This window comes from Chiloscyllium punctatum, chromosome 13 (assembly GCF_047496795.1).
Source record: "Chiloscyllium punctatum isolate Juve2018m chromosome 13, sChiPun1.3, whole genome shotgun sequence".
In the NCBI taxonomy this organism is placed as follows: Eukaryota; Metazoa; Chordata; class Chondrichthyes; order Orectolobiformes; family Hemiscylliidae; genus Chiloscyllium; species Chiloscyllium punctatum.
In genome coordinates, this window is record NC_092751.1 from 83,785,462 (window position 1) to 83,806,814 (window position 21,353).

The window sequence follows — 21,353 nt, forward strand, 5'->3', positions numbered from 1 at the left end:
GGCCATCTCTTCTTCCCTCTCCTCCCTAAGTCTCAAGAGTGTTGTATGAAGGCTCACTTTCCTTCTGAATGGACAGTGCACACAATTGGCTAACATTGCCAAAGGGAGCACTACATTTTAGTACACGTATGTCCTCACAGCCTTAGCTTAGTGGCTTCACTCCTGTGAAGTGTAACAGCACGGTGGCTCAGTGGTTAGCACTGCTGCCTTGCAGCACAAGACCAAAGATGTGCAGGCCAGGTGAATTGGCTATGCTAAATTGCCCATAGTGTTAGGTAAGGGGTAAATGTAGATGTAGGGGTATGGGTGGGTTACGCTTCGGCGGGGCGGTGTGGACTTGTTGGGCCGAAGGGCCTGTTTCCACACTGTAAGTAATCTAAAAAAAAAACCTGGGTTCAATTCCAGCCTTGAGAAGTGTGGCGTTGGCACATTCTCCCCATGTCTCTGCGGGTTTCCTCTGGGTGTTCTGGTTCCTCCCACAGTCCAAAGATGTGCAGGTTAGATAGATAGTTAAATTACCCATATTGTTGAGGAATAAGAAGGTTATGTGCACTACTCAGGGGTAAATATAGAGTAGGGGGAATGGGTTTGAGTGGGTTACTCTTCGGAGGGTCGGTGTGGACTTGTTGGGCCTGTGTAGGTTCTATGGCTCTGTCTTGGGCTCACGTAGTTGAAGGCTGAAGAGACCTGTGCATTAATACTGGCCTGACCCCTCAGCATAGTACAATGAGAGCACAACATAACTCCCTGTGATGCTTATGAGATGTTAAAGCAAGATACCTTCTCAAGTGAATGTAAAAGATCAAATGGCACGACAGCACCTGGCCAATATTTATCCCTCACACAACATCACTAAAAACACTTTTTTTTAAATCATTCACCAGTAGTGTTTATAAAACACTGCTCTGTGCACAAATAGCTGCCACAATTCCTACATTATGATAGTGAAGTCACTTAAAATGGGACATCCTGGAGTTATGAGTGGCACTCTACAAATGCAACTTCTTCTCTTTCTAGTCTTAACTTAGCCAGTTGGCAGCAACTGGGTAGGTACTTGGTCTGAGACAAGGATGGGAAGGCCAGTAGAAGACTCCGGCACTGACCTGACCTGGGCTTATCCGAGTGTGGATGAGACACAATTACATTGTTCTCTCAGCCAGTTAAAGCAAAGTAACAATCATAGCCAGCAAACATGGGACATAGTGAATGGAAATGCAAGATCGACATTTGAAAAGTGCACCCCCTCCATGTCTCAGTCCCATCCGAAGAGGAACGCAGACTGGAGAAACCAGGACACACATCAGGCCCGTGGCCTTACACTGCAGCATTTCGGATTTTTAAATGGATTAACCCAATCGGATGGCTAGCATACAGTCAACATGAACAACACAGGATAAATTCCTAATTCAGGGACCTGCTTCCTTGTCTGCCCTCTAAGACTGAGAGGTGACGGCAAATCAGGCGCAGACTAAAACCACCAAGAGAAGATCTCAGAACAGGCAAGCATTGGAGTGAGGATCTACGTTCAGGCACAGACACATAACATGACAGGCCTCATGCTTTACAGCTCACTAAACATTCACACACACCTCAAATCAGACAGATGGACCCTCACACTCAACTCAAAGCTCAACGCTCCCACCCGTCACAGCTCCAGAATATTAGTAGCCTTTCCAAACATTTACTTCACCGCAACAGATCTCTTTGGGAATCTCAGCGACAATCCCCCCTTCATCGGACTAAGCAGGGGATGTTGATTCTCAGGTCGTCACCTTCTTTATGAGTTCGTGCCTAAACATCTGCTGAGACAGTGTGGCTGCTGCTCACTCTCTTTCTCTTGAACAACAGAGAGAATCAAGGCCGAGAGAAAAGCGATTCTATATGGTGATTCACAATGTCCCAAAGTACTTTCTATAGCCAGTTAACTACTTTTGAGGGAGCTATTGGAATGCAGGGATGTGGCAGGAAGTTGTGCAGATTACAATCCCATAAATTGCTCTGGGACAGCAGCTACATGGTATGTTTATGTGATGTTGGTTGAATGATAAATATTGACCCTGATAAACCAGAAGTGAACATCTCAGTGACTCTTTAAAAAACAGAATGACAGAATCCCTACAGTGTGGACACAGGCTATTCAGACCACACCCATCCTCCAAAGAACATCCACTTCAGACTCACTCCATCCCTGTAACACCCCCCATTTCCCATGGCTAGCCCACCCGAACCTGCACATCTTCAGACTGTGGCAGGAAACCGGAGCACTTGGAGGTAATCCACGCAGGTATGGGGAGAATGTGCAAATGCCACACAGTTGTCTGAGGCTGGAATTGAAGCCAGATCCATGGCACCGTGAGGCGAGGGATTATTTTAAGTCGACCTGAGTGTGCAAATGGGGCTTCAGTTTAACATCTCATCTGAAGGAAGGCACTGTCAGTGCAGCACTCCCTCAGAAGCTTGAACAGTCTGCTTAAATCTCAAGGGTAGGATATGATCCACACCTTCTGACACAAGATGGCACAACGCCAACTGAGCCATGAATCACACCACACAAAGATTTGATTTGATTTTGTTTGTGATTTTGATCTGATGTACTCATTGTCCTGTGTATCTTGTTACAAAAGGTGGTGGGAAGAGTTGATTTGCAGGTCAATTGCCAGAATGGGGTTCCACTGTGTCCGTCACCAGTACTAAACTAGTTGCTTGAGGGTCAGTCCTACATGGTGCATGGCTATAATGGTCCCATTAGAGTAAGGGGGGGGGGGGTTGTTTGGGGGCCGTTGTGAACATCATCTTCCCACTGCAAGATGGAAAACAAGTGGAATTTTTCCCTTCATTGTTTTGAGATTGGGGTTTAAAAACAAGAGTTGCAACTCTTCAGAGTGTTGGAGAGATTACGCCTGGAATACGGTGCACAGTTTGGGAAGCTGTACTTAAGAAAGACTATACTGGCATTGGAGACAGTTCAAAGTTGTTTCCCAGGATTAAGTGGTTGCTTTATCAAGAGCAGCTATACTGGGTGGGGTGTTATCTTATCGAAACATACAAGATTCAGGGGTGGAACTGAGAGATGTTGAATTGTTTCTATGAATAGAGGAGTCTCAAACTTGAAGGCACAGTTACAGGATAAGGGACCTAAGAGGCAACGCCTTCATTCAGAGGGTGGTGCATGTAAGGAATGAGCCAGAGGATGTGGTGGAGGCTAGTACAATTACAACATTTAAAAGGTATCTGGATGGGTATAATCGTTCAAAACTTACATGAGAAGGAGTGTTTACTCTCGGAGGGTAGCGGATGGCTGAAATGATCTCCCCCAAGGCCAGAAGGTGGATTGTTTTTAAAACACTGAGGAGTTGAAGGCGTTGAGGAGTCAGCAGAAACGTGGAGCCTGGGGCAGACAGCCATAACGTGTCTGAAATGGGCCAGGCAGGTTTGAGGGACTGCGTGACCTATTCCCTCACCCTCCCCTTCCATTAGAGTTCAGAACCACAATTCCAGCTTTCACGAACTGGGACTGTCTGGAGCTGGTGGTGTTTAGACCCTGCACCTTTTGACTGGGAGCCAGGTACACTAATGCAAATCGCGACGCCCACACTTCTTAGTAATGAGTGATTCCAAAAAAATCCAGCCTCACAACTGAGCACTTCATTTCATACACATTCTAAGCCATCTTATGTCAGAAAAACTGCAGCCAAGCACCACTGGCACAGGGAGACTGCAAAATGCCCAAATCTCTGAACCAGCAGAAACAGATAGAGTGATGGACACTCTTTAAACACCCGAAGCAGACACAGCCAGTACAAACTGAGCCCCACAACACTGGTTAAATACCCAGAATGTCAAGCCATTGAAATAAGAGTTTGACTTCAATTACCAAAAGATTGTAAACAGGGAAGCTCGGGAAATATTGGCCCAAAACTCCAATAAAAACCCAGGGATCCAATTTCATTTTAAAAAAATAAAACCAACTTTGATTTTGTGTTTGTCAATCAAATGTTTACAGTGACTCAACTTTTCAGTTATAAAGGGACACTTCAGGAGAAACCATAGCTGCAGGGCAGGTAGTTGGTAGCACAGTGTTAATGCCCCTCTTTAACGACTAGCCACCCAGAACACCAATTTAATGCCTCTGTGAGGGGTTCAAATCTCTGGCAGCTGAGCAAAGGGAATGAGCTGCCTAGAGGAAGTGGTGGAGGCTAGAAAAGGCATTGGATGGGTATATGAATAGGAAGGGCTTAGTACTGGCGAATTGGACCGGACTAATTTAGGACATCTGGTCGGCATGGACTAGTTAGACCGAAGGGTCTGCTTGCGTGCTGTACATCTCCATGACATGTGAAAACATCTGGTTGACTCACGCCTTTAATGGAAGGAAATCTGCCATCCTTACCCATTCTGACCTAGATGTGACTCCAGACCCACAGCAATGTATAGATGACTCTGGACATGGATAAGCCAGTATTGGACTAGGTAGACAGTTAATAATCACACAACATCAGGTGATAGACTATAACCTGGTGGTGTGTGATCTTTAACTTGGTTGACTCTTAACTGCCCTCTGGGCAAGTTAGGAATGATTAGTAAATGATGACCATGGCTGAGGTTAAATTAAAACTCCTTCAAATCCCTCTCAACAGTCCAGAGGGTAAATAAAACTTGGGTTGAACCAAGAGTTAACCTCAATGCACTTCGGCTGAGACTAACTGCTCTCTTAAACAGTCTGTAAAACAAAGCCTTTGATCAAGGATAATCCCGTCCATTCGCCTTTCGTTCAGAATCTGGAACGATTTTTTTTCCCCCCACACCCGCACTCCCCTCTCTGGAAGAATTATTCCAAACTGCAGCAGCTCAAACAGCCCCCAGTATCCAAAAGCACAAACACTGAAACAGAAATAAGCAACGTTATTGACTGACTCTTCCCCAATAGCAGGGAGGAATAAGAGAGGAAGAAATAAATTAACGGGACCTAAACATTTCTATTCAAAAAAAAATCTCCAGAAAGTCGTAGGGAGAGGACCAATCGAGTTTGGAAAAGAACACCCACAATTCCACCCATCCCCCTATCCAACACGACACTCCGAAAATCTCACAACTTCCAGACCTTTTGCAAAAACCTTCACTCTGCGTTACTTTCATCCCAAAGATTTCCGGACAGTTCCAGTCCCAAAGACCATCAACGTGTTCCCTTTGTGTTTTTTTTTCCCAAAAACGTCCTTTTGAAAATAAAGCAGCAACAATAAACGAGTTGTGGCCAATTCCTCCACAGAGCCGGGTCAGTCCCCAGCTCCCAGTGTGTCTGCCCAGTTTTCAGCCCAGCCTTCAAGAATGTACCTACCCCCCAGCGCCCTGATGCACATGGCAGCCGCTCGGGTGCAGGCTCCCCCAGGTCTCCGGTTCGATCCTCTCACACAAAGGAAAACGGCGGTCTGGGATCCCCCCGCAGGCGAGCGGATCAGGTTCACAGCAACAAGGGGGCGATCCGCTACAACTCTGGGCTCTGCAAAGGCTTTCCCCCAGCAGGCATGGTGATGACCGAGCCCTCAAGGCAGACAGGGAGAGGCAGGGACACACTGAAAGCCTGCAAACCAGACTGAGTGATGAATGAATCTGAATCCCCCCCCCCCCCCCCCCAGTAGTATCGGTTTCAATGGTGCTGCGGTTAAATGCGGGCGGAGCGGCCCCCTGGTCCGATCCTGGGCCAGCCCCCTTCTGAGATTGCTTCTCCGAGATTCTGTAATGCAGGAGCCTGCGAGACATCCTGGATGGTGGAAGGGGCAGAGTTATCCCGCCCTATGACAAAAGCACGGGGGAAGAAAACTTTTATTCAGAAGGGCGCGGTATCTGAGAAAGGCATAAAAGGTGTAAAATAACAACCCACCCCGACATGGTACAGCGGGTAAAATACCAACACACCACAACATGGTACAGTGGGTAAAATACCAACACACCCTAGCATGGTACAGTGGGTCAAATACCAACACACCCCAATATGATACAGTGGGTAAAATACCAACACACCCCAACATGGTACAGTGGGTCAAATACCAACACACCCCAACATGATACAGTGGGTCAAATACCAACACACCCCAACACAGTAAAGTGTGCAAAATACCGAAAGAACCCAACTGGTACAGTGGGTAAAATACCAACACGCCCCAACATGGTACAGAGGGTAAAATACCAACATAACCCAATATGGTACAGCAGGTAAAATACCAACATAACCCAGCATGGTACAGTGGGGAAAATACCAACATAACCCAACATGGTACAGTGGGTAAAATACCAACATAACCCAACATGGTACAGTGGGTAAAATACCAACATAACCCAATATGGTACAGCGGGTAAAATACCAACATAACCCAATATGGTACAGAGGGTAAAATACCAACACACCCCAACATGGTACAGAGGGTAAAATACCAACACACCCTAACAATGGTACAGTGGGTAAAATACCAACATAACCCAACATGGTACAGTGGGTAAAATACCAACATAACCCAACATGGTACAGTGGGTAAAATACCAACATAACCCAATATGGTACAGCGGATAAAATACCATCATAACCCAACTTGGTACAGTGGGTCAAATGCCAACACACCCCAACATGGTACAGTGGGTAAAATACCAACACGCCCCAACATGATACAATGGGTAAAATACCAACACACCCCAACATGGTAGAGTGAGTAAAATACCAACACACCCCAACATGGTACAGTGGGTCAAATACCAACACACCCCAGCATGGTACAGTGGGTAAAATACCAACACACCCCAACATGGTACAGTGGGTCAAATACCAACACACCCCAACATGATACAGTGGGTAAAATACCAACACACCCCAACATGGTACAGTGGGTAAAGTACCAACATAACCCAATATGGTACAGAGGGTAAAATACCAACACACCCCAGCATGGTACAATGGGTCAAATACCAACACACCCCAACATGATACAGTGGGTCAAATACCAACACACCCCAACATGGTACAGTGGGTCAAATACCAACACACCCCAACATGGTACAGTGGGTAAAGTACCAACATAACCCAATATGGTACAGAGGGTAAAATACCAACACAGTAAAGTGTGCAAAATACCGAAAGAACCCAACATGGTACAGCAGGAAAAATAGCGACATACCCCAACATTGTACAGTGGGTAAAATACTAACATAACCAAACATGGTACAGTGGTTAAAATACCAATTCAACACAACATGGTACAGTGAGGAAAATATCAACACACCCCGACATGGTACAGTGTAAAATACCAACATAATCCAACATGGTAGAGTGAGTAAAATACCAACATAATCCAACATGGTAGAGTGGGTAAAATACCAACACACCGCAACATAGTACAGTGGATAAAATAACATCACACCCCAACCTGGTACAGTGGGTAAAATACTGACAGAACCCAACATGGTACAGTGAGGAAAATATCAACATAAACCAACATTGTACAGTGGGTAAAATACCAACACACTCCAACATGGCACAGTGGGAAAATACCGACACACTCCAACATGGCACAGTGGGTAAAATACCAGCATACCCCAACATGGTACAGTGGGTAAAATAGAAACAAAATCCAACATGGTACAGTGGTAAAAATACCAACAGAACCAAATGGTGCAGTGTGTAAAATACCAACACACCCCAACGTGGTACAGTGAGTAAAATACCAACATAACACATAATGGCACAGTGGTTAAAACACCAACATACCCCAACATGGTACAGTGGGTAAAATACAAACATACTGCAACATAGTACAGTGGGTAAAATACCGACAGCGCCCAACATGGTGCAGCGAGTAAAATATCAACACACCCCGACATGGTACAGTGGGTAAAATACCAACTAACCCCAACATGGTACAGTGGGAAAAATACCAACATAACCCAACATGGTACAGTGGGTAAAATATCAACACATCCCAAAATGATACAGTGGGTAAAATACTAACACACCCCAACATGGTACAGTGGGTAAAATATTGACATACCACAACATGGTACAGTGGGGAAAATAGGAAGAAAGATCCCAGGAGGAGGCACGGGCGGCCATGGCTGACAAGGGAAATTAAGAAACATATAAAGTTAAAAGAGAAGTATAACACAGCAAAGATAAGTGGGAAAACTGAGGACTGGGAAGCTTTTAAAGAATAACAGAGGATTACTAAGAAGGAAATATGCAGAGGAAAAATGAGGTACAAAGGTAAACTGGCCAATAATATAAAGGAGGATAGGAAAAGCTTTTTTAGGTATGTGCAAGGCAAAAAAATGGTTAGGACTAAAATTGGGCCCTTGAAGACAGAAACAGGGGAATATATTACGGGGAACAAAGAAATGGCAGAAGAATTGAATTGATACTTCAGATCTTTGTTCACTGGGGAAGACACAAGCAATCTTCCTGAGGTAACAGTGCCTGAAGGACCTGAACTTACGGGAATTTATATTTGCCAGGAATTGGTGATGGAGAGACTGTTAGGTCTGAAGGTTGATAAGTCCCAGGGGCCTGATGGTCTACATCCCAGGGTACTAAAGGAGGTGGCTCGAGAAATCGTGGATGCGTTGGTGATTATTTTCCAGAGTTTGATAGATTCGGGGTCGGTTCCTGCGGATTGGAGGGTGGCTAATGTTATACCACTTTTTAAGAAAGGTGGGAGAGAGAAAGCAGGAAATTATAGACCAATTAGTCTGACCTCAGTGGTGGGAAAGATGCTGGAGTCTATTATAAAGGATGAAATTACGGCACATCTGGATAGTAGTAACAGGATAGGTCAGAGTCAGCATGGATTTATGAAGGGGAAATCATGCTTGATTAATATTCTTGAATTTTTTGAGGATGTAACTCTGAAGGTGGACGAGGGAGATCCAGTAGATGTAGTGTACCTGTACTTTCAGAAAGCTTTTGATAAAGTCCCACATAGGAGGTTAGTGAGCAAAATTAGGGCGCATGGTATTGGGGGCAAAGTACTAGATTGGATTGAAAATTGGTTGGCTGATAGGAAACAAAGGGTAGTGATAAACGGCTCCATTTCGGAATGGCAGGCAGTGACCAGTGGGGTACCGCAGGGATCCGTGCTGGGACCGCAGCTTTTTACGATATATGTTAATGATATAGAAGATGGTATCAGCAATAACATTAGCAAATTTGCTGATGATAAAAAGCTGGGTGGCAAGGTGAAATGTGATGAGGATGTTAGGAGATTATAGGGTGACCTGGACAAGTTAGGTGAGTGGTTAGATGCATGGCAGATGCAGTTTAATGTGGATAAATGTATGGTTATCCACTTTGGTGGCAAGAACAGGAAGGCAGATTACTACCTCAATGGAATCCATTTAGGTAAAGGGGCAGTACAGAGAGATCTGGGTGTTCTTGTACACCAGTCAATGAAGGTAAGCATGCAGGTACAGCAGGTAGTGAAGAAGGCTAATAGCATGATGGCCTTCATAACAAGAGGGATTGAGTATAGAAGCAAAGAGGTTCTTCTGCAGCTGTATAGGGCCCTGGTGAGACCACACCTGGAGTACTGTGTGCACTTCTGGTCCCCAAGTTTGAGGAAAGACATTCTGGCTATTGAGGGAGTGCAGCGTAGGTTCACGAGGTCAATTCCCGGAATGGCGGGACTACCTTACACTGAAAGACTGGAGTGACTGGGCTTGTATACCCTTGAGTTTAGAAGACTGAGAGGGGATTTGATTGAGACATATAAGATTATGAAAGGATTGGACACTCTGGCAGCAGGAAACATGTTTCCGCTGATGGGTGAGTGCAGAACCAGAGGACACAGCTTAAAAATATGGGGTAGACCATTTAGGACAGAGATGAGGAGAAACTTCTTCACCCAGAGAGTGGTGGCTGTGTGGTATGCTCTTCCCCAGAGGGCAGTGGAGGCCCAGTCTCTGGATTCATTTAAGAAAGAGTTAGATAGAGCTCTCAAGGATAGTGGAATCAAGGGTTATGGAGATAAACCAGGAAGAGGATTCTGATTAAGGATGATCAGCCATGATCATATTGAATGGCGGTGCAGGCTCGAAGGGCTGAATGGCCTACTCCTGCACCTATTTTCTATTATCTATTGTCTATGGTACAGTGTGTAAATTACCAACACACACCAACATGGTACAGTGGTTAAAATATGAACACACCCCAACATGGTACAATGGGTAAAATACCAACACATCCCAACATGGTACAGTGGTTAAAATATGAACACACCCCAACATGGTACAGTGGGTAAAATACCAACACACGCCAACATGGTACAGTGAGTAAAATACCAACACACCCCAACATGTAACAGTGGGTAAAATAAAAATACACCCCAACATGTAACAGTTGGTAAAATACCAACACACCACAACGTGGTACAGTGGGGTAAAATACCAACATGGTACAGCGGATAAAATATGAGCATAACCCAACGTGGTACAGTGGGTAAAATACCGACACACTCCAACATGGGTACAATGAGTAAAATACCAACATAACTCAACATGGTACAATGGGTGAATTACCAAAATAACCTAACAGGGCACAGAGGGTAAAATACCAACACACCTCAACATGGTACAGCAGGTAAAATACCAACATAATTCAAAACGGAATAGTGGGTAAAATGCCAAAATAACCCAACATGATACAGTGGGAAAAATAGGAACACACACAACATGGTACAGAAGGTAAAATATCGACACACCACAACATGGTACATTGGGTAAAATACAAACACAGCTCAACATGGTACAGCGGGTAAAATAACAGCACACCCCAACATGGCATACTGGGTAAATTGTCAAAATAACCCAACATGGTGCAGAGGGTAAAATACCAACACACCCCAACATGCTACAATGTGTAAAATACCAACACACCCCAACAATGGTACAGTGGGTAAACTATGAACACACCCCAACATGGCACACTGGGTAAATTGCCAAAATAATCCAACATGGTGCAGAGGATAAAATACCAACACACCCCAACATGGTACAATGTGTAAAATACCAACACACGCCAACATAGTACAGTGGGTAACATCCAAAACACTCCAACGTGGTATAGTGGGTAAAATACCAATACACCCAACATGGTACAGCAGGTAAAATACCAACACATCCCAATATGATAAAATAGGTAAAATACCAATATAACACAACACGATAAAGTGGGTAAAATACCAAAATAACCAAACATGGTGCCCTGGGTAAAATACCAACACACCCTAACATGGTACAGTGGGTAAAATAGCGACACACCCAAACATGGTACAGTGGGTAAAATACCAACACACCCCAACATGGTACAGTGGGTAAAATAGTGACATACCCAAATATGGTACAGTATATAAAATAGCGACACACCCAAACGTGGTACAGTGAGTGAAATACCAACATAACCCATCATGGTACAGCGGGTAAAATATTGACACACCACTACATGGTACAATGCGGAAAATACCAAAATAACCCAATATGGTACAGTGGGTAAAATACCAACACACCCCAACATGGTACAGTGGGTAAAGTACCAACATAAACCAACAGGGCCCAGTAGGTATAACATCAAAACATCCCAATATGGTACAATGCGTAAAACACCAACATCCCCCAACATGGTACAGCCAGAAAAATAACAACAAACCCGAACATGGTACAGTGGGTAAATGCCAAAATTACCCAACATGGTACAGTGGGTAAAATACGAGCATAACCCAACATGGTACAGTGGGGAAAATACCGACACACCCCAACATGGTACAGTGAGTAAAATACCAACATAACCAAACGTGGTACAGTGGGTAAACTACCAACGTAACCCAACATGTTACAGTGGGTAAAATACCAACACACCCCAACATGCTACAGTGCTTAAAATACCAATGCACACCAACATGGTACAGCAGGTAAAATACCAGCATAACCAAACATGGTAAAGTGTGTAAAATACCAACAAAATCCAACATAGTACAGTGGGTAAAATAAAAATACACCCCAACATGTAACAGTTGGTAAAATACCAACACACCACAACATGGTTCTGCAGGTAAAATACCAACATGGTACAATGGGTAAACTACAAGCATAACCCAACATGGTACAGTGGGTAAAACGGCGACACACCACAACATGGTACAGTGAGTGAAATACAACATAACCCAACATGGTACAGTGGGTAAATTACCAACATAACCCAACGGGGCACAGCGGGTAAAATATTGACACACCACAACATGGTACAGCAGGTAAAATACCAACATAACTCAACATGGCATAGTGAGGAAAATACCAACACAGCCCAACATGGTACAGAGGACAAAATATCCACACACCACAACATGGACAGTGTGTAAATTACCAACACACGCCAACATGGTACAGTGGTTAAAATATGAACACACCCCAACATGGTACAGTAGGTAAAATACCAACATAACCCAACATGATACAGTGGGTAAAATACTAACACATCCCAACATGGTACAGTGTGTAAAATGCCAACATTACTCAACATGGTACAGTGGGTAAAATAACAACACACACCAACATGTAGCAGTGGGTAAAATAACAACACACCACAACATGGTACAGTGGGTAAAATACAAACATAATCCAACATGGTACAGTGGGTAAAATACCACCACACCCCAACATGATACAGCGGTAAAATATTGACACACCACTACATGGTACAGTGGGGAAAATACCAAAATAACCCAATATGGTACAGTGGGTAAAATACCAACACACCCCAACATGGTACAGTGGGTAAAATACCAACATACCCCAACATGGTACAGTGGGTAAAGTACCAGCATAATCCAATAGGGTCCAATAGTTAAATTATGAAAACATCCCAATATTGTACAGGGTGTAAAACACCGACACTCCCCAACATGATACAGCCAGAAAAATACCAACAAACCACAACATGGTACAGTGTGTAAAATGCCAACATTACACAACATGGTACAGTTGGTAAAATAACAACACACCCCAACATGTAGCAGTGGGTAAAATAACAACACACCACAACATGGTACAGTGGGTAAAATACCAATATAACCCAAATGGTAAAGTGGGTAAAATGCCAACATAACTCAATATAGTACAGTGGGTAAAATAACAACATAACCCAACATGGTACAGCGGGTAAAATACCAACACACCTCAACATGGTACAGCAGGCAAAATACCAATATAGCTCAAAATGGTACCGTGAGTAAAATGCCAACATAATCCAACATGGTACGGTGGTTAAAATATCAACACACCCCAACATGACACAGTGGGTAAAATCTTCGAGGAGAAAGTGAGGACTGCAGATGCTGGAGACCAGAGCTGAAAATGTGTTGCTGGAAAAGCGCAACAGGTCAGGCAGCATCCAAGGAACAGGAAAATCGACGTTTCGGGCATGAGCCCTTCTTCAGGAATGAGGAAAGTGTGTCCAGCATGCTAAGATAAAGGTAGGGAGGATTGGAAATGCGATTAGTGGAAGGAGGTCAAGGTGAGGGTGATAGGCCGGAGTGGGGGTGGGGGCGGAGAGGTCAGGAAGGTGATTGCAGGTTTGGAAGGCGGTGCTGACTTCGAGGGATTTGACTGAGACAAGGTGGGGGGAGGGGAAATAAGGAAACTGGAGAAAGCTGAGTTCATCCCTTGTGGTTGGAGGGTAAAATACCAACACACCCCCAACATAGTACAGCGGGAAAAATATTGACACACCACAACATGGTACAGTGGGGAAAATACCAAAATAACCCAATATGGTACAGTGGGTAAAATACCAACACACCACAACATGGCACAGTGGGTAAAATACCAACATAATCCAACAGGTTCCAGTACGTATGATATCAAAACATGCCAGTATGGTACAGTGCGTAAAACATCAACACACCCCAACATGGTACAGCCGGAAAAATAACAACAAACCCAATACGTGTGTAAAATGCCAACATTACACAACATGTTACAGTGGGTAAAATAGCGACACAACCCAACATGGTACAGTGAGTAAGTTATCAACACACACCAACATGGTACAGTGAGTAAAATGCCAACATAACTCAACATAGTACAGTAGGTAAAATAAAAACATAACCCAACATGGTACAATGAGTAAGTTATCAACACACACCAACATGGTACAGTGAGTAAAATGCCAACATAACTCAACATAGTACAGTAGGTAAAATAAAAACATAACCCAACATGGTACAGCAGGTAAAATGCCAACATAACCCAAAATGGTACAGTGGGTAAAATACCAACACTCCCCAACATGATACAGCGGGTAAAATATTGACACACCACTACATGGTACAGTGGGGAAAATACCAAAATAACCCAATATGGTACAGTGGTAAAATACCAACACACCCCAACATGGCACAGTGGGTAAAATACCAACACACTGTAACATGGTACAGTGGGTAAAATACCAACATGGTACAGTGGGTAAAATACAAGCATAACCAACATGGTGCACTGGGAAAAATACCAACAGAACCAAACATGGTACAGTGTGTAAAATACCAACATAACCCAACAGGGTCCAATAGGTATAATATCAAAACATCCCAATATGGTACAGGGCGTAAAACACCGACACTCCCCAACATGGTACAGCTGGAAAAATACCAACAAACCACAACATGGTACAGTGTGTAAAATGCCAACACACCTCAACATGGTACAGTGGTTAAAATGCCAACATAACCCAACATGGTACAGTGGGTAAAATACCAACACACCTCAACATGGTACAGTGGTTAAAATGCCAACATAACCCAACATGGTACAGTGGGTAAAATACCAACACCCCCCAACATGGTACAGTGGGTAAAATGCCAACACACCTCAACATGGTACAGTGGGTAAAATGCCAACATAACCCAACATGGTACAGTGGGTAAAATACCAACATAACCCAACAGGGTCCAATAGGTATAATATCAAAACATCCCAATATGGTACAGGGCGTAAAACACCGACACTCCCCAACATGGTACAGCTGGAAAAATACCAACAAACCACAACATGGTACAGTGTGTAAAATGCCAACATTACACAACATGGTACAGTTGGTAAAATAACAACACACCCCAACATGTGGCAGTGGGTAAAATACCAACACACCCCAACATGATACAGCGGGTAAAATACCAACACACCCCAACATGGTACAGTGGGTAAAATACCAACACACCTCAACATGATACAGCGAGCAAAATACCAACACATCCCAATATGGTACAGTGGGTAAAATACCGACACAACCCAACAAGGTACACTGGGTAAAATACCAACATAACCCAACACGGTACAGTGGGTAAAATACGGAACATCAACCAACACAGTACTGTGGGTAAAATACCAACAGAACCAAACACGGAACAGTGTGTAAAATACCAACACATCCCAACATGATACAGTGGTAAAATACCAACACAAGCCTACATGGTACAGTGGGTAAAATACCAACATACCCAACATGATACAGTGGGTTAAAAAGCGACATGCCCCAACATGGTACAGTGAGTAAAATACCAACACACCTCAACATGGTACAGTGGTTAAAATGCCAACATAACCCAACATGGTACAGTGGGTAAAATACCAACACCCCCCAACATGGTACAGTGGGTAAAATGCCAACACACCTCAACATGGTACAGTGGGTAAAATGCCAACATAACCCAACATGGTACAGTGGGTAAAATACCAACATAACCCAACAGGGTCCAATAGGTATAATATCAAAACATCCCAATATGGTACAGGGCGTAAAACACCGACACTCCCCAACATGGTACAGCTGGAAAAATACCAACAAACCACAACATGGTACAGTGTGTAAAATGCCAACATTACACAACATGGTACAGTTGGTAAAATAACAACACACCCCAACATGTGGCAGTGGGTAAAATACCAACACACCACAACATGGTACAGCAGGTAAAATACCAACATAACCTAACATGGTACAGTGGGTAAAATACGAGCATAACCCAACATGGAACAGTGGGTAAAACACCAATATATCCCAACATGGTACAGTGAGTAAAATACCAACATAACCCAACATGGTACAGTGGGTAAATTACCAACATAACCCACCGGGACACAGCAGGTAAAATACCAACACACCACAACATGATACAACAGGTAAAATACCAACATAACCCAAAATGGTACAGTGGGTAAAATGCCAAAATAACCCAACATGGTACAGTGGGTAAAATACCAACACACCCCAACATGGTACAGAGGGTAGAATATGACACACCATAACATGGTACAGCGGGTAAAATACCAACACACCAAAACATAGTACAGTGGGTAAAATACCAACACACCAAAACATGGTACAGTGGGTAAAATACCAACACACCAAAACATGGTACAGTCGGTAAAATACCAACACACCCCAATATAGTACAGCTGGTAAAATATTGACACACCACTACATGGTACAGTGGGGAATATACCAAAATAACCCAATATGGTACAGTGGGTAAAATACCAACACACCCCAACATGGTACAGCGGGTAAAATACCAACACACCCCAACAAGGTACACTGGGTAAAATGCCCAAATAGCCCAACATGGTGCAGAAGGTAAAATACCAACACACCCCAACCTGGTAGAGTGGATAAAATACCAACACAACCCAACATGGTTCAGTGGTTAAGATACCAACACACCCCAACATGCTACAGTGCTTAAAATACCAACAGGTAAACACATCCACCAATATCATTTACTGTATCCGTTGTTCCTAATGCGGCCTCCTCGACATTGGGGAGACTGGACGCCTCCTAGCAGAGCACTTTATAGAATATCTCTTGGACACTCGCACCAATCAACCACACTGCCCTGTGGCCCAACATTTCAACTCACCCTCCCACTCAGACGACGACATAGAGGTCCTGGGCCTCCTTCACCGCCGCTCCCTCACCACCCGATGCCTGGAGGAAGAACGCCTCATCTTCCGCCTCGGAACACTTCAACTCCAGAGCACCAATGTGGACTTCACCAGTTTCCTCATTTCCCCTCCACACACCTCACCCCAGCTCCAAACCTCCAGCTCAGCACTGTCCCCATTACTTGTCTTACCTGCCTACCTTCCTTTCCACCTATCCAATCCACCCTCCTCTCTGACCTATCACCTTCATCTCCACCCCCATTCACACATTGTATTCTATACTACATTCTCTCCGCCCCCACCCTCCTCTCATTTATCTCTCCACCATTCAGGCCTGATGAAGGGTTTTTGCCCGAAATGTCGATTTTACTACTCCTCAGATGCTGCCTGAACTGCTGTGTTTTTCCAGCACAACTCTAGTCCAGAATCTGGTTTCTAGCATCTGCAGTCATTGTTTTTACACCCCAACATGGCACAGTGGGTAAAATATCCCAACACGGTAAGTGGGTAAAGTACCAACAAACCCAAACATGGTATATTGGGTAAAAGACCAACATGGCACAGTGAGTAAAATTCCAACAAAAACCAACATGGCATAGTGGGTAAAATTCCAGCAAAACCCAACATGGTACAGTGCGTAAAATTCCAACACATCCCAACATGCTACAGTGGGTAAAATATCATCACACCACAACATGGTACAGCTGGAAAATACCAACACACCCCAACATGGTACACTGGGTAAAATACCAAAATAACCCAACACACCCCAACATGGTACAGTGGGTAAAATACCAACACACTCCAACATGGTACAGTGGATAAAATACCAACACACCCCAAAATGGTACAATAAGTAAAATACCATCACACCCCAACATGGTACGGTGCGTCAAATACCAATATAACCCAACGTAGTACATTGGTTAAAATACCAACATAACACAACATTTTACAGTGTAAAATACCAACATAACCCAACATGGTACAGTGGGTAAAATACCATCACACTGCAACATGGCACAGTAGGTCAAATACCAACATAACCCAACGTAGTACATTGGTTAAAATACCAACATAACACAACATGGTACAGTGTAAAATACCAACATAACCCAACATGGTACAGTGGGTAAAATACCAACACACCCCAACATGGCACAGTGGGTCAAATACCAACATAATCCAACAATTTACAGTGCATAAAGCACCAACACAACACAACATTGTACAGAAGGTAAAATATCGACACACCATAACATGGTACAGCGGGTAAAATACCAACACACTCCAACATGGTACACTGGGTAAAATGCCAAAATAACCCAACATGGTGCAGAAGGTAAAATACCAACACACCCTAACCTGGTATAGTGGGTAAAGTACCGACAGACTCCAATATTGTACAGTGGGTAAAATACCGACACACCCCAACTTGGTACAGTGGGTAAAATACCAACACACCCCAACATGGTACAGTGGGTAAAATACCAACACAACCCAACATGGTACAGTGGGTAATATACCAACACACCCCAAAATGGTACACTGGGCAAAATACCAACAAACGCCAACATGGCACAGTGGGTAAAATACCAACATAACCCAACATGGCACAGTGGGTAAAGCCCAACACATCTCAACATGGTACAGTTAGTAAAATACCAACATAACCCAACATGGTACAGCGAGTAAAATGCCAACATAACCCAAAATGATACAGTGAGTGAAATACCAACATAACCCAACATGGTACAGTGGGTAAAATACCATCACACCCCAACATGGCACAGTGGGTCAAATACCAACATAACCCAACATAGTACATTGGTTAAAATACTAACATAACACAACATGGTACAGTGTAAAATACCAACATAACCCAACATGGTACAGTGGGTCAAGTACCAACATAATCCAACATTTTACAGTGCGTAAAATACCAACAAAACACAACATGGTACAGAGGGCAAAATATCGACACACCATAACATGGTACAGCAGGTAATATACCAACACACCCCAGCATGGTACACTGGGTAAAATACCGACACACTCCAATATTGTACAGTGGGTAAAATACCGACACACCCCAACTTGGTACAGTGGGTAAAATACCAACACACCCCAACATGGTACAGTGGGTAAAATTCCAACACACCCCAACATCGTACAGTATGTAAGATACCAACACACCCTAACATGTTACAGCAGATAAAATATTGATACACCACAACATGGTACAGCGGGAAAATAACAACACACCCCAACATGGCACAGTGGGTAAAATACCAACATAACCCAACATGGTAAAATGGGTAAAATATCGACATAACCCAACATGGTACAGCGGGTAAAATACCAACATAACCCAACATGGTACAGTGGGGAAAATACCAACACACCCCAACATGGTACAGCAGGTAAAATACCAACATAACCAAACATGGTACAGTGGGGAAAATACCAACATAACCCAAAATAGTACAGTGGGTAAAAGTCCAACACACTCCAACATGGTTCAGTGGGTAAAATACCAACAGACCCCAAAATGGTACAGTGGGTAAAATACCAACACACTCCAACATAGTACAGTGGGTAAAATGCTAACACATCCCAGTATGGTTCAGTGGGTAAAATACCGACACACCACAACATGGTACGGTGTGCAAAATACCATCACACCCCAACATGGTACAGTGGGTCAAATACCAACATAACCCGATGTAGTACATTGGTTAAAATACCAACATAACACAATATGGTACAGTGTAAAATATCAACATAACCCAACATGGTACAGTGGGTCAAATACCAACACACCCCAACACGGCACAGTGGGTCAAATACCAACATAACCCAACATCTTACAATGTGTAAAATACCAACGCACCCCAACATGGTACAGTGGGTAAAATACCGGCATAACCCAAAATGGTACCATGGGTAAAATGCCAACATAACCCAGCATGATATAGTGGGTAAAATAGCAACACACTCCAATATGGTACAGTAGGTAAAATACCAACATACCCCAACAGGTTACAGCGGGTAAAATATCAACACAGCCCAACACTGTACAGTGGCTAAGATATCAGCAAGAGAATGCAACATGGTACAGCGGGTAAAATACCAAGGGAACACATGGTCGAGTAATTTAAATACCATCAAAACAACATAACATGGTATACCTGGTAAAATACTATCAAAAGAAAACATGCTACATTGGGAAAAATACCAAGAGAACACAACATGGTACAGCGGGTAAAATATCATCAAAGTAACACAACGTGATATACCTGGTAAAATACTATCAAGACAACACAACATGGTACATTGGTAAAAATACCAAGAGAACACATCATGGCACTGTGGGTAAAATATCATCAAGAGAACACAACATGCTTCAGGAGGGTTTAAACTAGACTGGCTACCGAATGGGAACCTGGCTACGGATCAGATGATGGGGTAGGTAGTGAACAGTCAGATACAGCATGCAGAGAGTCTGTGAAGAGGGATAGGCAGTTGATAGGGCAAAGGCGCAGTCAGTGTGATGGGCCTAAGTGTGTCTATTTTAATGCAAGAAACATCAGGAATAAAGATGACAAACTCAGAGTATGGAGCAGTACTTGGAACGATGGTGTTGTGGCCATTACAGAGACTTCGATATCACAGGGGCGGGATTAGTTGTTGAAGGTTCCAGGGTTTAGATGTTTCAAAATGAATATAGGGGCAAGGAAAAGAGGTGGGGAGTGGCATTGCTAATTAGGGATAGTATCACATCGGCAGAAAGGGAGATCGTCAAGGAGGGTTTGTCTACTGAATCAGTATGGGTGGAAGTCAGAAACAGGGAAGGAGCAGCCACTGTATTGAGAGTTTTCTACAGGCCCTCCAATAGCAACAGGGTCACGGAAGCGCAAATTAGGAGGCAGGTTTTGGGAAGGTGCAGAAGTAACAGGGTTGTTGTCATGGGTGACTTTAACTTCCTCAATATTAATTAGGACTTCCTTAGCTCAAATAGTTTGGATGGAGCAGTTTTAGTCAGATATGCCCAGGAAGGATTCTTGATACAATATGTAGATAGGCCAACTAGAAGGGAGGCCATATTGGATTTGGTGCTCAGCATATGATCCAGGCCAGGTGTCAGATCTCTCAACTCCCTGACCTTTACTATAGTCATGGACAGGGATAGGAGCAGATGGTATTTAATTGGGAGAGGGGGCATTACCATGCCATTAGGCAGGAATTGGGGTATCTAAATTGGGAACAGATGTTCTCAGGGAAATGCACGAGAGAAATGTGGAGGTTGTTTAGGGAGCACTTGCTGATAGTGCTGGAAAGGTTTGTCCCACTGAGGCAAGGAAGATATGGTAGGGTCAGGAACCTTG

General features: G+C 43.7%; 1 protein-coding gene and 1 long non-coding RNA gene across 10 annotated transcripts in view; both read right to left on the reverse strand.

Annotated features, from left to right (window-relative positions):
* Positions 1–5,709, reverse strand: part of LOC140484575 (carbohydrate sulfotransferase 3-like) — a 113,969-nt gene extending 108,260 nt beyond the window's left edge. For 4 of the 9 annotated variants that reach the window (XM_072583029.1, XM_072583026.1, XM_072583025.1 and 1 more), the window contains exon 1: positions 5,336–5,709. The gene's annotated coding sequence lies outside the window, so the exon portion shown is untranslated. Of the gene's footprint in view, positions 1–5,101; positions 5,292–5,335 lie in introns of those variants that run through there. The other 5 variants (XM_072583030.1, XM_072583028.1, XM_072583021.1 and 2 more) reach the window with 2 other exon arrangements.
* The window catches only part of LOC140484578 (uncharacterized), a 191,103-nt gene that overhangs the window by 108,260 nt on the left and 61,490 nt on the right, over positions 1–21,353 (reverse strand). The gene's annotated exons all lie outside the window — the stretch shown is intronic.